This window comes from Mycteria americana, chromosome 9, assembly GCF_035582795.1.
Source record: "Mycteria americana isolate JAX WOST 10 ecotype Jacksonville Zoo and Gardens chromosome 9, USCA_MyAme_1.0, whole genome shotgun sequence".
In the NCBI taxonomy this organism is placed as follows: domain Eukaryota; kingdom Metazoa; phylum Chordata; class Aves; order Ciconiiformes; family Ciconiidae; genus Mycteria; species Mycteria americana.
The window spans coordinates 17,429,180-17,446,033 of NC_134373.1; the positions used below are offsets into that span (position 1 = coordinate 17,429,180).

The window sequence follows — 16,854 nt, forward strand, 5'->3', positions numbered from 1 at the left end:
ACAAGACTTCCTCTAATGTCCATTACCGTGTTCTTGTCAACAATGACTTTCAGCTGTCATTGTGTTGTCCTTTCAATTCATTCAAGTTCTTTAGTTTCTTATCACTTTTGTTCCAAGTAAGCTGAGTGATAGCTAGCAGTACTACACAATGTTAGGACATGGGTTTGGGACTGTTTCACTGTTAACCTATTGCCATACAGAATATTGGCCGTGTCTTTGTATGCTTTATATTCTAGCACCATGTTTCAAATCCCTGATCTCTTACCTCACAGCTGGTTGGTTTCTTTAATAGCCTCTTGTGCAGGACCTGTTAAAGGCTTTTTGAAAGTCCAGACGAATTAGATTATTCCAAGTAGGTTCCCTTGTATATCTTTTGGTAGTTCCTATAATTTTAATTACATTTCAGTTAATACTTTTAATTTTTACAGAATATTTATCATGTAACTAAAAATGAGGTCAATAATTCCCCTAAAGACCTTGGATACAATTTATACAACTGACAACTCGAATTAAAAGATTAAATGGTTGAAGAAAAGATGAAAATCTTTCCAAGGGGATAATTCAAGGACTTTAAGTTCAAATACATCTAAAAAGGTATTTAAAGGGAAAAGTATTTAAATGAATAAGATAAAGAGAGTGGGTGTGAAAAAATCCTCTCCCTTGTTGTGGCTCCAGGTGGCTGAGCAGCTTCATTTGAAAGTACTTCCCGAACACCTAGAGTTTAATTTGTTTCATGCCAAGGACCAAAAAAAGCAGTGAAATAAAATATTTTACTTCTTGAAAACCATCTTAATCCCTTGAACTGCTTTGTTCGATCACAAGTAGACACTACAGAGCTGCTGTGTCCCTGACGTGCTACAGCAGGTGACAAAAGCAGGAGGAAGTGTGAACACAGCATTAGTCCCTCTGGATTTATTAATCCCCTGTCAGCCCGTGTGTTACCCCAGGCGCAGAGATGCACAGGGAGAATGTCGCATGCAAAAGGGCTTGAGTGCAAGGCCGAGGACAGCGCTGCCATCTCCTTTGCTCGCTCTCCGCCTGCCTTTATTGTGAAGTGCTTGACGGGCCCTTCTCCGTGCCCTCCAGCCCGCTGAGCCAACGGCAGGATGAGGGGACTGGCTGGCAGCCGAGGGAAGCGGACCCTCGGGAGGGAGGGTGGGCGATGCCCCAGAAGCAGCCTGGTGCCGGAGCCCAGCGCTGCTCCGCGGCACTGGGTCCTCCTCGGATCCTACCTGAGGCAGCCCTGAGGAGAGCATGGGTGACTGATACAAGCTCATACAGGAACAGGAAACAATCCCCTGGGCTATAAACTCCCTTCTTGTAGACAACGTGGCATACAACGGGCTGTATTTGGGGTACACACGTGCTCTTCATGCACACAGTCTGTGCCAGAGAAGCTCAGAGCTGGGCAGCCAGGGCTGGCTGCATCTTCCCAGTCAGTTCTGCAGATTCCTTGCTCCCTTCTCCGTACGGAGTTGTAAGCAAATTCCCTCCTCCTGCTTTATATTATTTCTAGATCCTTATCTTAATGATTGGTTTTAAACAGGGTTGTAGTTTACAACATGAAACAGCAAAATACTGCATACTTAACTTTCAGATGTGATTGGTGTATTTGGTGTAGAACCCAGGAAACACATATTCATAATCCCAGGAGACAGGTATCCACCACTACCCCCAAAAATACAGCCTGATTTCAAGAGGAGAGGGGAGGCGATTCCCCCAGTTGATACCAGTTTTACTTGTAGAAGTAGATAGGGCAGAGAAAAAATGACCGAAATATTTTTTGTCATAGCAAAATTCTGTAGGGGGAGCAGGGATTTTTTTGTTAAAGACTTACATTATTCAATCAGAAGGGACCACCTGGTGCAAGGTTCACACAGAAACTCCGCTTGCTTTAATCAGCTGAGAGCCAGGTACGAGTCCAGCCTTTGGCCAGAAGGGCCGATGCTGCCCTGCCGGCCCGCACAACAAGGACTGCGACAGGCGGTGACCAAGCTGCAGCTGCAAAGAGCTCTTGAGAACATAAATTTTTTTCTTGCCTGTTTAGTATTCCTCATTCTACTGCAAAGAAAGAACGAACGCAGGCTCTTAGGGGGAGCCCGTCTCCCTGCTACGTTTGCTGTCGTGACGATTTTAAGCTCCAAAGGGAATCGGTGGAGGTTGTACCGTTTTGTGGGATGATGGCTTGCAGTACAGACAGGCATGTCATATATCGTTTCCTTTGCTGAGACACAACAGCCTGTCTGTGCCGTGCAGTTGCCAGACTGTCACATATTTTCAAAAGAGACGCTTTCCTGTGCTTACTGGGAAAAGAAATATGAAAAGTTGTCGCTAATGAGCTAAAAATTGTGAGAGATAGGGACTTTGTGTAGGTGTAGATCTGAGCAGAGCATCACTTTGTCTTCCTCTCAATCTGATCCCAGAATGAATTCATTCGTTTCTATGGCTGATTCCAATAGGGATTTCTTGTTATAAGAAAATGAGACTACCCAGTGTCTTGCCTGATTCTTTCCTAGTTGCCCATGTTGTGCAAATGTAAAAAAAAATCCCACTGTTTTAATATATCTGGATTGTTTAGTGTAAGGAAGGTTGTTTTTCATTTCTGCTGAACACTGCTGCAGCCACGATTGCTGGTGTCCCGATCAACTTAGTCATTCATTTCACCTTTACGGTGAAGTGAGAGGGAAGAGGGAAAGAGCGAGTGCACATGAATCATTTGGTGAAATGTCCTGTAGGTTAATAGCTCATTTACCTTAAGTTATTCAAATTCCATTCAATTTATTTCTCAGCATAATGACAGGGTGGACCAACTTTGATAAAACCTCCCTAATATATAAACTGCATTTGTTGTTTTGTAGATAAATGTGTATCTGTGCACTGAAGCATTCTCTTATCCCCATGGAAGGCAGAACATTCATTAGTGTTCCCCTTGGAGCTTCCATCAAATGGACATGGTAGGAGCTAAGGGGGAATTTGTTTCCCCTTTCTGGCACAGGCAGTAGATCTGGTACCAAAATCTGCACATTCTCCAAAACCTGGAAAAACATAGGCCTTGAAAAGCCTCCAGAGATCCCTGCGTCTTATCGTTATCCCTGGGACCGCTGCTGTATTTCCTTACAGCCTGTCACTGGCACTCGCAACACCCAGGAGAGAGATTTGTTCTACAGCCAACAGAGGCTTCATGGAACAGAAACATCATGATATGTTTTTTACTAGTTCTGAGGAAGCACGGTGCCTGGCACATGTTATAAACCAGTGCCTCAGGCCTGCATGCCCTGCAGAGACCTCTGACCACAAGGGTGGCTCAGCCCCGTACCTGGCACAGTGATGGGAAGGCTTTCACAGAGACCACCTTCCCTCTGCTCCAACAACGTCATTGCTATCTGAGGAGCTCGGTGTGGTGAGAAATCCACCAGGACAAGACTAGGTGCGGCTTTTTTTTGCAACTGTAGTCTAAGCAATTTGCTTCTGAGATCTGAGAGCTTCCCATTCTGCTTTTTCTTTTGACAGTGCTGAAGCTATGCTTTTTTTGTACATGCTAAGCCTCTTCTTAGAGAGAAGACAGATCTCACAGTAGCACAGATTTTACCTTGCACATGAGGTTTGATTTGCTTCTCTGTGGTTACATCAGATGTGATTTGGTTTGGTGGATACTATTTTGGTGACTGTTCTTTTTTGGAACTGTGTAATCATATGGAGGCAGCTTTTGATCTGTTTAGTATATAATTAAGCTGCATCTATTGCTGTCTTTTTTTCTACAGAATGAGCGAGTAAATGAATGAATGAAAATGTGCTGGGAAAAAAAACTAACTATTTTTTCAGCTGAGTTATAAACCCTGAGGAAATGAGATGTAGAATTCAAGTGTTGATATTTCTATTCTATCAGAATTAATCTCCTCCTAAAATCTTAATGTACGGGATCCATACAAACAATCCAAGGAAAGATTCATTATTTAAAAATTGTTGTGGGACTTAGTGGCAAATACAGTAATTGCAGGGATATACTTTTGTAAGGCTGTTGGGTTGTATGTTTAATAAGTAGCTATTTAATTATACATTGTGCTGGGTTTTTTAAAATATACAATGTAATTACAAGGCTGCATATTAAAATTAATCTTTAAAATGAGGAACCCATCTTAAGTTTCCCAAAGTTATTTTACTGTATTATCTGCCAACTAAAATTCAGTAATCGCAATATTACTCTTTAACCAATAGTATAATCCAGTCTCAACGCTATGCATGAAATCCATGTGTATTTTAAAAATGGTATGTCTACATAATATATCCGTGCCTCCTACTGCTTAAGCAGAAGTAACTTTCTGGAACTCAAATGAATATATGTACACAGGCATAAAAAAAACTATGGAAGTAGGAAATCAGAATAATCTAAATCTTGTTCTTGGTCACCTTTTGCTTCTCATTCTGTGCTGTTCTTACGGCAGAAGCATGCTCTTGCAGGTGTCCAATTACTGTGCCCTGTAGACTGATTCATATGACTCATGCAGTGGTCTAAGAGACATCCACCCTATTGATGCAATTCCTCACATTTCTGCTAAAATTAAACAAGCACAGCTGCAGCTTGTCCTTTAAAGATTCTTAGACCTGGTCTCCATTCAGATTTTGTATGGATGCAACTACTTAAGTTGGGTTTGGGTTTTGTCTTGTATTTTTCTGAAACAGTTATCTTTTGACAGAAAAAGAAAAGGAAGAAAAAAAAGAAGTTTTAGCACGGAAAAGGAAAAGTTTCTATGTGAGAGAGAACTCTTGATGTGCAGTCTGTTTGCTGGCAGGGGAAAAAACAAACCAACAAACCAGTAGTCAAATACTTATAACTTTTCAGCAATAGTAGTACGGCACACAGTGCCCAATAACACAGGTAATGCTGGTACAAACTTCTAGTGTGGATCTTTGTATCAGTAGAGCTGATGTGTATACATCTTTCCTGATATAGTAATGTACTTGCATAGCCTTCCTGTACTGGAATATGCTGCGCTACCAGCCTAAAGCACCTAATAGATGTGTCTACACCCACACATAGAATTGTATGGCATGCTATACCAGTTCAGTTAAGTAGCTAAATAGTATCACCTGTGTTGCCAAATTTGCACTGGTAGTCCTGTTTAAGATACAGACAGAACTGCCGTTAGAGCCAAATCCTATTCTTGTTGTCACTAGAATAATTCTCCCTGGGGATTAATTAGAAGGACTATTATTTATTTTATAATTCTGGATGATGCATTGAGATTTCATACTGAATAGTGTTAATTCAAGTACTTGCAATCAAGGATCGCAATGCATTTTCATAATGTTTTCTTTTATTCTCATTGTTCAGAGAAGGTCCTGAGGCTGTCTTTCACCACCACCCTTCTTCATTTACCCCACAGTAACTCTTCCAAGGTAAGCTTTGGCTATGTAAAGAATACAAGATTACTCTTATCCTTGGTACCTTTTTCAATCCACAGCACAAGATAGAAGATGACTAGTTTCCCATGTGATCTAAACCACTAGCATTTACATTGGATTTTGTATTTCGTAGTTTCCCATTAGGGGAAAAGTGGCAAAGTTACGCTGCATGCTTGGCTTGTTGTCTGTCCTTGAAGTGGCAGATCTCTTAGAGAAGAGACCATCCCTTTGCTGAAGAATGATCTTTTCAATTCAGGCTTTCTTGGAATCATAGTTTGTTGCACTATTTTTACATTAATAGAAAAATTTCCAATATATAAGCATACATGATACATCATCCTTGTTTTTGACTCAGTGACACCAAAGAACAAATGCATTAGCTCGAATTCCTTATACTACCTTTCTCACAGCTCCTCATCTCCTATGCTGTGCAGGTAGTATTATTTTTAAAAACAGATGGGAACTCAGGAGGTAACTCTGATCTTTCACCTGTACTTTAGAAGAAAAACTGCATAGTGCTTATCTGGAAATCCCTGGTGATTTTTAATGGACACTGGTTTAGGAACACTGAGGGAAAGAAATATTCTAATTGGTTTTGTTTTTCAGCTGAAGAACAGTTTGTTTCTATGTTAAATGAAGTAGTGAAAACAAATAGTATGCCATCTGGCTAGCCTAGCTTGGTACTTTACCAGGAGGTTTTCAGATGTTCCCTCTGCCAGTTTACAACTTCTTAAGTCCTATATTACTAATGTACTTTCTTTACCCAATTGTTCCTTCCTGTCTAGGAATTATCTTATTCCTTGAACTGAATTAGAATTTAAAAAATCTGACTCTCTTTTGCAAAGATTTTCCCTGTCTGTTGTTGGAATTATTCATCCTTTAAATTATGAAATCTCTAGTGTTTCCAGCATTCGTAGTAAATCAGTTATGCAGAGGAATAGGCCTCCATGTTATCTGTGAAGCTGATATTCTCAGGGGACAGGATAACATTGAATAGTCTTAATACGTACCAGTGAGCTCTCATTCTTAGAACAGATTGTGACTGAAAGGAAGGGTTTAGCTGCTTTTCAAGTGCTTGGAAAGTTGTCATATGTTTTTCTTTAGATCACTTTTTTTCTGCTTCAGTTTCTCAAAGAATGAACATCCTGCAAAAAGATAAAAACGTTTAACGTAGTTGGGAAGGTAATGAGTACAGATGCAAATATTTCATTAAAACAAAATATATATTGCTGATTTGCAACTTTTAATATTGTTTTTACTTAGTATAAAACACAAACAGTTGTTCACAAGTGATTTTTGAAAAGAATTGTGAGTATATAAATGAAAACAGATTTGTGAAGAAGCATTCATATTACTATCCGGTTATTCTGTTTGTTATTTATTATTTATACTGAATGTGCACATACAGCTCTAATCATAGCTCGTAGATGTGGTTTCCTGAGCACGACGTAGACAGATAATAAAGAGAATTCCTTGTGCCAAACAGCTTACAGTCTAAATCCCCGTAATTTTACTCGCCATGCAATCAGGAAATAGAAACGCTATCATGGGAATTAACTGACCTGTCACACAGTACAAATAGCATAGTTATGTAAGACTGAATGGTTGGCAGATAGTTCTTAAAGTATATTCATATAAACAACTTATCAAATAATTTTGAATAATGCAGATAATTTGAAGGCACCTTCCCCAAGCTAAATTCATCAGATACTGAGCATTCGAGCTAGAGCTAGCAGACAGAAGTTTAAAAAAGGGGTATCTTTGAGCAGCTAAGAAGACAAGTAGGACACTTAAACACACTTTAAAAACACCAGGAAATTGGAAATCTGTGGGGAAAAATAAAAAAAAAGCAGTAAAGAGTTAATAGCAAATTGCAAAAAGCATCTCAAGAAACAAGGACTCCATCAAATATAGATGCAAGGTAAAAAAGAACAACAAAATAAATCATTGCCCTACTTAAAAAATAAAGATAGATTGGTTAGCAAGTAGCAGGGTGGATAAGTAGTTGCTTTGTCTGTTTTTACAGGGAAGGCAGATGGAGATCTGCTAAATCTGGGATTGTTTCCCCAGAGGCAGTAACAGGGAAGCTAGAAAATGTACAGGCATATAAGATATCTGGTTATAAAATGTCAAAATCCCTTAAAGGAACCGAAACTCAAGACATGCATACAGCTGTGAATTTTAAATTGAGTAAGGAAATCAATGACGTTTCAAAAGTCTTAAAAAAATACTTGATCCAGAAACAACTCTAAAGAACTTCTTTACTGGAAAAAGAAAACAAACAGGCAACAAGCAAGGAACTGCATGCCAGTGGGAAAAACTCTCAGAAAGTCTTTTGAAGCAATGTTGTGAGAAAATACCAGGAAAATCTCTGTTTGATTAGGGACAGGGACATGGATTCAGGCATGGAAGATCATACTTCAGTCATCACAGGGACTTTCTTCGCCATACTTTTTCCATGCATGAAAGTAAGTTGTTGTATTTTTAGTTGTGTTTTATTAAAACTCTGTTATCAGACATTAATTTTGAAGACCACAGAAATGGGTGGAAATGTTCAGGAAAAAAAAAGCAAACACCTCTCAAATTTTTTCTTCACATCTACATGGCAACAAGGCTATTACTGTCTTGGAACGGGTAGGGGGCAAAGCAAACACAGAAGGCTGCCCATATTCAGTTAAAATCAGAATATGAGTTTAGAGAGTCTGGGCCAATTACCCTGGGAAAGAAGACATGTTGAGGTAATCACTTAGAAACATCTCCCATTATAAGAAGAACTGGTACTTAATGGAGGGGAAATATTGAACTAACTCTACCTGTAGTCTCTCTTTCTACATCTGGTCTCACAATTTCTGAAGTCTTTTTACTGAAACATTTCTCACCACTAACATCAGATAGGTTACTGGGAAAGGCTGGTGAAAAGGCAGGTGAAAAGGATTATTGGAAACACTTGGGTTTATTTCCACAAAGGGAGACTTGTGGAATGTGCCTTGGAAGTATTTATTCTTGTTGCTCCTTGCATTATTGGCCTAATGGGATCACTAGAGAGGCAAATCCCCATTTGGAGCATTAGGACACTAATTTCATATTTTGAAAAAATATAAGAAAAAAAAGGCCTATATTCATATCTCAAATGCTCTGTGGTGCTTAGAGGCAGCTTATTTTTGAAATGGATGATAATAAAAAATTCTTGAGCCTTAATTCTCATAAAAAGTACAACAGTCAAGTAAAGGAAGACATCCTCAAAATAAGTAGTAGGCCTTTCATATATACAAAATTGATTAGTGTGGAGAACTCAGCAGTTGCCTTGTTTTCTGGAGGAAAGAGAAAAAGTTACTTAGATTGCTTGCATTATAGCTCTTACAGGGTGAATCACATCTGTGAGGGTTGCTTGAAGCTGATACAAAATGTCATCTGCCTTTAATATTACTGTGCAGTTTGACCAGAAATACTTCCCAGCTCTTGGGATTTCCCTAACTGATTTTGGGTTGCAGGCATCCCGAAGAGGTTTGCTTGCACACCTGCACTCTGCATGGATCTATTCCTTTCAGTGACAAACTTGCGTCACACTGTATCTATTCTTGATGACAGATGTTTTAAAAAAACAAAAACATCTAAGTTTATTTTGGTAGAGCAAAATTTAAAGTTCTGAATAAACTGAAGTGATAAAATGCGATTCTAATTCACACTCAGCATGTCTTCTTCCTACTCTACATATTCTTACTTTACTCAGGATAGGATCCCACCTCCCTTTCCTCCACCTGTTTTTATTCGTAAGTTGGTTTATGCAGCTTTTCAGTGGAAATACAGCAAGTAGCAGCCCCTCCTTTCTGTGAGGTTCCTCTGAGTTTACGGACCAGTTATCTCCTTATAAGCTCTCCTAGGTTAAATGGTTTTCCTGTTGCTCACGCCACTTTTACAGTTGTTTTGATATTCTTCAACTCCTAAGAAATACTAATTGTACAACAATTCTGTAATTGAATAACTTCTAGTGTGCTTTCAGCATTGGACAGAGATGAAATGTGACGCTGATAACAGACATCACAGAGCATTTAAAATTTTCTATCTTTCCCACCTGTACCATCTTCTAGAGCACAGCATTTGATAGGGAGCTGGCGTGAAGAATGGCAGGTTGCACAGTGGAAGACTTAACCGAAATGCTTTATAAAGATGTTTACAATTATGGGTTAAATGTTGCTGTGTCTGATGAGAACGGTTCTTTCAAAGACAGATGCAAGATATACTTTCACATAAGGTGTTCAAAACCATATACAATTACCTATCCACCATTACATCCCTCTGTAGGAGGTTGATGGTTAGCATTCACTGAAATGTCTTTTTTTTTTTCTTTTTAAAGTAATTCATGAGCCTACTGAACAGAAATGTATTCATTCTGAAAAATGTTATAGTATTCACAGGGGTTCTTAAACATTTTCATCTTAACAGCCAATATAGTGCATGGTCACTGTAGATCACCTTTCAATTTGAGATTGAATAACATCTCTATGGCAACTACAACAGCTGCTTATATAGAAAAATAATATTGTGTGAACATAATATTCTTAGTTCTTTACAATAGGACTTAACAGTTAGATATGAAGAGAAAATTGCTGACTTTTTTTCCAGTCCTGATAGATATTTTGAGATTTCTGAACATATTTTGGAGACTTGTTCTAGGTTACAGAAAGTTTGTCTTGAAAAGGGCTAAAAGATAGACAAAAGATAATCAAATATGAAAATGTTGGATATAGCTAATTTGCGATCATACATGGATGTTCCTTTTCAAGATAATCAATTTGGTGTCTGATTGACCCCAAATCCTGCCAGCCTGGGTCTTTTTTTTTTTTTTTGTGAGCTGAGTTACTGAAGGGGTTGTGTACATTCACAGTTCCTCTACCATTGGTCCAATGTTCCCAGTTTCAATAGTGGATTCGTCCCACTGTGTCGTCTATTCTGCCACTATAGATGCAGACAAACCCAGAAATTCTGGGAAAAATGTGTCCTGTTTTCAGCTTCTCTTTCTGTCTGTAGGAGAGGTCAGCAAATCTTTCAAAAACACTTATTGATGCTTTAGAGTTCAGATTTCTTCTGAGCAAGAAGTTTGTGGTAGGTAAAGCACCAGAAGAAGGGCTATATTCATGTTTTCACAGGATGATTAATTCAAGCTCTGAAAATTCCCTGTCCTGAATTATAAAAGAACTTATTGAACATAAAACTGTAAACAAGGTATGATGCAATTCTTAATGGTATTAAGTAGCACTGCTCTTCTCCAAAAGCTGAAATTAAAATACAGCAAGAAGTTTTTCTCCAATGTGAAATGTTCTTGTTTTCCTTTCTGCAGAGGAACAACAAATTAAGTACTGCAGGATTTCCCCCATTTGCGTCATGTTCCTCAGGAGGGATATTTGAATTATAAAAGCTGATACTACAAAAACGTTTATACTTAGGTTTTAATTGATTTTAATGTTTCTGTCATTTATAATATTATTTTTCTATTAAGTACACTTACAAAAATTGATGTTTTCTAGTGTAATGATTATATTTAAGATACGGTTTTGTACAGTTTACAAAACAGAACTTGCTAGTAGTGCTTACTGTTTCGCACCACTCACAGGTGGGCTGACAAAGCCAAAGGTGTGGGAGTCTCGCTAGCCGTTTGTTCAAATTCAGGAAACAAAGAGAAACCCCTGACGGCCAGAAACTGAAGGGGGGCAAGCAAAGCAGGAGGCACGGTGTTTCAGCTGGGGTCGGTTTTGAAAGCTGTTGCTTCTGGGACATGGCTGCGGTACTTCTGGCACGAGAAGTCCCAGAGGAATCGGAAAACACTGAGGTAACAGCGATCGGCCATCTCTGGGTTTGCCCAGGCAAAATACACGCGCTGTGCTTGAGGAGGCTGCTTCCAACAGCAGCCGGTTTCGTTCCCCCTCCCTGAGAGACTCCCGGGGCCCCCCTGCGCGGCGGGACCGGGGTGGCGGCCGCCCCCTCGCCGACGGGCGCTGCGGCAGCACCCCGGCCACGGGGCGGGCGGCGCGGTGGCAGCGCTCGCAACTTCGGGCGGTTCAGCCCTCAGCGGAGCCACCCAGACGCTGCGCCCGAACTCCCGGGCGGCGGCGGCGGCGGCGGCGGCGGCGGCGGGGACCGAGCCGGGGCCGCCCGCGGTGAGCCCGGCCGCAGCCCGCGGCGCTGCCAGAGGTCGCGCCTCACGGCAGGCGCGGGGACAGCGCTCCCCCTCAGCCGGGGAGGAGACGCGGCCACAGGTGCCAACGGCCTCCCCGCTGCCGCGCGAGCGCGCAGGCTCCGCCCCGCGGGCGAGCCCCCGGCCCGCGCGCCCCACCTGAGACCGCTGAGGCGGGGCGGTGGTGGCGGCGGGGACGGGGAGGGCCGTCGGGGCCAGCCGGACGCATGCGCCCGGACGGCGGCAGCGGGCGAGCCGCCGGGGTCCGGCGGAGTTGGGACGCGCTCGCCTCGGTCCGGGCGGAGCGGGGCTGCCGCGCCCGCCCGCCGGCACCGCGCTGCCTCCCGCCCTCTCGCCGGCAGCTGAGGTAAGGGGCGGGCGGCGTCCCGGAGCTCGGCAGGTGCCGGCGGGGACCTTGCTCAATGTCACGGTGCGGCGGAGGGCGGGGAGGAGTCGGGGCGAGCGCTCTGCGCGCCGGGGATGCCCAGCCCGGCCGCGGGGCGCGGGCAGAGCCGGAGCCCCCGGTCGAGCCCGCCTGCTCCGTGCCGCCGCCTGCTCCGTGCCGCCGGGCAAACTTTGCCAGCATGCGGAGCGGGGCGAGCGGCGGGGAGCGGAGCCGCAGGTAGCGGGCGGCGGTGGTGGTGCCGTTCCCCCGGGGTTTCCGCCTGTCCTGGCGGAGGGGGTTTATCGGCGTCTCTCGCAGCTGTGCGTTTGTTTCCAGGAAAGGTAAGGCGCGCCTCTAAATAGGTCAGGGTCTTCAGCAGTGCATGAGATTTGCGTAATAATTTTTCTTACCTCAGAAAGGTACGGGGCTTCTTTCCTGGGCTTCCAGGCTAGACGGAGCTCCCTTTTTCTTGCATACTGAGTGGCTTTTTTGAAAATACTGGCATGAGCGTAGCTCGGCTTTCTTGTTTTATAAATCACGACGACTTTGGGAAAGGTAAACTTCTTCGGCAAAGGAGGAATTAACCTACGTGGAGTCATCCCTGATGAGCTAATTACCCGTGTTAACTCTAAGTGCTTGGCTTCACAAGCTGCTTTTTCACAAGCCCGTGGACGGTGGTGCCATGCTTAAAATGTTAAACTTTAAGTCCTGGTGACACTATGTTTCAAAGCGTTTAAAGGTAGGTGCAAGGTTGTGTTTTCTGCGGGTACAGACACAAAATTTCCTTGTTTCAGAGGAATGTCAGAATATTCATGCATGTGTGGATGCTTATGTTTGTTTTCTGTTGACTTTTGACTCCTAAAAGAACTAGGGAACTCTCTTCATGGGTTTTAAATCTCCTGGGCACTAGGTCTTTATTGTTAAGCTCGAATAGAAAAGTCTGTAAATGGAGAAGTTAGAAAAGTATGGCACTGTGACCCCACCAAAGCTTAAATAAATCTTCAAAGTGAGTATCTAACTGCAGCTAACTACTGCTTATAGGAGGAGGGAGATGATAGTTTTATTTCCCATCCTCTTTGCTGCTACTTCAGTGATGTCTTTCACAAAGTATAAAAATGAGGTGCAAAACACGTCCTCTATTACTGTCAAGAACCTGTAAGTTTTCTTATCTGAATGAAATGTAATATGAAACAGTAGTGTAAAAACCTTAAGTCGATGAGGATGCGTCTGTGCGATTGCAATAGATGTAGACAGAAGCATTGCTACTGCAGGTCCATAATGAGAGGTAGTGGTAGGACACTGGTGAGACGCCCAGGCTGGTGAATGCAGGGAGGACGTGCTCTTCTGCCTCTCACGGCAGCGTCGTGCTCACCAGTGGATGCAGCTGGCCCCTGCCCTGTTACTTCAGTTCTGAAAAGGAGAAAAAAGTGTCTTTTTGCACAGTCCAGAGCTGACGCTAGACAGGTTTGAATGGGTTATGCTGCTTCTCCTTTTCCAAATAAGTAATCTTACTCCTCCTTCCAACTCACCAGGTCAGTAGACTGCTTGGAGGGCAGGACGAGGGACATAGTTTTTCTTCTTTCTTCTTCTTGGTTGTTAAGGTGTTCCTCCATGGCTGCAAACTTTTTTCTGGTGTTTGGTCTCCCCAGATGGGTTTTCTATACCTCACACCTTTTCCAATGAGCAGGGATTGATGTGGCTGGGTGAACCCCGAAAGCAGAAGAGAAACTGGGAGTTGTGAAATTAGTCACGTCACTAACTTCTTTTTCTGTTGTTTGATTAAATAATCTAAAAGGTAGTAACAAATTAGAAAGGAAACAATTGCCTTATGTGATATCTTCACTAAGACAGCAAGTTTCTGTGTTTTTCCCTGATGGAGAATGTAATGGATCCTTGGTTAAACTTAAAAGTATTAACAAAAACTGACTGGTATCAAGAGATTTTGCCATCTTGCCTCTTTCCGTGCTAGCGGGAGCTGTCCATTGCCCCTGTGCTTCGTCTGCACTGTGCACTCTCTCACCAGGGATGAATGTACTCGCACCAGCATGAATGTCTCTTAACCAACTGTTCTCAACTGTCTGCATCTTTTTTTTTTTTTTTTCCCCCTCTTTTGGACTTCTTCACCTAAGTTTTAATTGAGTCTTCCTACTACAGTACAGTTGCTCAGGGATAAGGCGGTATAAAAGCAGGAAAAAGCCTTGTAGAAGATAATCTTTTGGGGGAGTGTAGGCTTGTTAGTTAATTAGTTCTGCAAGTCCTTGGATTTCAAACAGCAATGAGGATTGCTGCATAAAACATAACAGATGCTTAAGCGTCGTTGCAGTCTTTGCTCTTCAGGTTATCACAAGGGACTGCAGTTTGAGAATATTTGCTCTAAGAGTTTGAGGAATTTATGAAACGAGGCACTAGTGTTATTTTAAAAATGAACATATGGTACAGCTGTGGTAGTCTCAAATCCTGAAACATTTGTCAGGCTGTGTTGGGATGTAACAGAGTATGGAACTGGAGTGCAAGGTTCTCCCTAGCGTACTGATATACGCTGCAAAGCTTCGGTCATCTGTAGTTAATGGGAAGAAAAGATGACTTTGCAGTCTGAATAGCTTGCTTTCTGAAATTCTGCTATCACTTTGTTATATGCTTTAAAACCATTGAAATTCCTTGAATGTCAACTCATAGCAGATAAATATTTTAGTCCTGTAACTTTTGCATTTCATTCAGAAAATTGTAGTAGTTAATGTATGTCACTCATCAAGATACAAGCGTGAGTATCTTACCAGATGTGATCCTGTATTATCTCTGATGCTGCGAAGGTGGAGGCAGATGTTAAATGCCATAATATCCCAGTTAAGAAAAGGGAAGTTTACCCAAATCCATAGACTGCATTAGCATCTTTTATCCTCAAGCTGATGAATGCACAGAGAGTTGAATGAATTACACTAACTTCACTCTCCTGTGTGACCATAATATCCCTCTTGCTGCATAGGTTGGTAAATTTTCACCAGATGCTCTGCTTGGCTAACTTTACAGATGCAGTTCAAATGTTGGTTGAAGGGCTGTTTTCTATTGTTATTTTGCCCACAAGTGCAAAATGTACAGGTTCTTTTCAAAGGTAAAATTTCTCTTTTTACGGAAGCTTCACAGAGCATGCATAATCATACTAGAGGAAGTTTATGGTTTTTATTATTTAACAAATGACAGTGTTTTTAAACCAAAACATCTGAAACCTTTTGAAAATTTGTGTCCTAAGGATTTTTAAAAATGTTTTTCATAAAATTAATCTGTTTTCTGATTTTACATAATCCACAGAGCACAGTGCAGTCATTTGATGTCGTTCTACGTTGTTGGAGAAAGTGCTGCAAAACAGTAGCTAGTATTCTAATACAATTACATTCAGTGGAAGCATATATTATTAAGTAAGCTTTGCTTAATTTATGGCATCAATAATATGTTGGTAAAAATAACAAAATACTTGGTAATTTGTTTTGGTAAAATGTGGCTTTTAACGACAGGAAGTCAGGGTCTTACTCTGTTTGCCAAAAAGAAAGCTTTTTTTCTTATGCCCTGCAATACATCATATTTCATGAAGTTGAGCTAATATTTCCAAGAGCGATGAATCATGCCCATTAACTTTCACAATTTTACTGTGTTTCCTTTCTAGATGAGTGTTCTCATCAGATCGTCTGCAATAATTCTTTTGAATCTCTCAAATGTAAAGCGTAGAATCTTAGCATGTATGTTGTACATTCTGCATGCAACTGTGATTTTTCTTATGTATGGGCTAAAGCTGACATCGCTTTCTATAAACATATTAATTGACATGTTAAAAATTCATTAGAGAACCTGAGCTGCCAAGGCTTGTAAAAATAGAAGCCTTGTAAACCAATCTAACTATATCAGTGCAGTTCCGGTCCTTCTCTTATCAATATTGGTACCTTACCAATTTGCTGCTGTTGAACTGCCAGATGGATCTTGTAATGGCAGGTGGTGCTAATACACATCTAGGCACATTAGAACTGTGCTGTTTACATTATTGATGATTATTTGGATATAAGCAAGTTTGGCTGTTATGAAAATATTTTTAATACTTCATTCCTCAGTGAAATTATCCAATAACACTTTTTTTTATTGACAACAATGTTTTTGGTGTTAAACATTTATAGTAAGGAATTTAAGGGGGGGGTTAGCTAAACATGAGTATGAGTAGAAGCTTTAGACACCTAAAGTGCTTTTTACCTCAAGTTATGTAACTAAATTCTTTTCAATTACATAGCCTTCTTTGTTTAAGTGTTTCATAGGTTTTAAAATGTTGTGTCTGCCTTGAACATAGAGACTGTATAAATAGGTTTCAGTTTACAGATAGGTGAAATACACTTTCTTCTGTGGCAGAATGCAGGATCTGCATAATTATGCATCTTGGTTCACGACTTTCTAGACCTTTTCCTGGTGATTTTGCTGCGTGAAAGGATGATGGGTTGTGATATCGGTAAAATGCTATGATTCTGGAATATACTGAACGGTGTTTCATTGCTCTTGGCTTTCTATTGGCAAATTGTTTGGTGTAGACGTGCCAGTGCGGAAAGTACGGTGGACTTGGGGCATACCTACAACTAAGTAATTCATTCTGTATGTGAGGTAGGGTAATCTTGTCTCCTACAGCTCACTGAATTGTACTGAAAGATGTTTCATGAAGTGTCTTCTTGCAAACAAACCACAAAGCTCAAAGCCTTCCTACTCTGTGATAATATGATGACATTCACCCCATTACTTGCATCTGTGTGGCAGGGAAGGCGATCCTTATAAGACTGTGTCTTGTGTATAAAGGAAGACTATGTAACTGCTTACTACAGGCACTGAAGAACAATTCTGTGCCTGACTGAAATGATAGGGTTAACAT

At 41.4% G+C, this 16,854-nt stretch overlaps 1 protein-coding gene across 1 annotated transcript in view; it reads left to right on the forward strand.

Moving 5' to 3' along the window:
• Positions 1–11,816: 11,816 nt before the first annotated feature.
• ZNF385B (zinc finger protein 385B) overlaps positions 11,817–16,854 on the forward strand; it is a 171,053-nt gene continuing 166,015 nt past the window's right edge. Inside the window, exon 1 of the mRNA XM_075511768.1 lies at positions 11,817–11,942. The gene's annotated coding sequence lies outside the window, so the exon portion shown is untranslated. The remainder of the gene's footprint in view (positions 11,943–16,854) is intronic.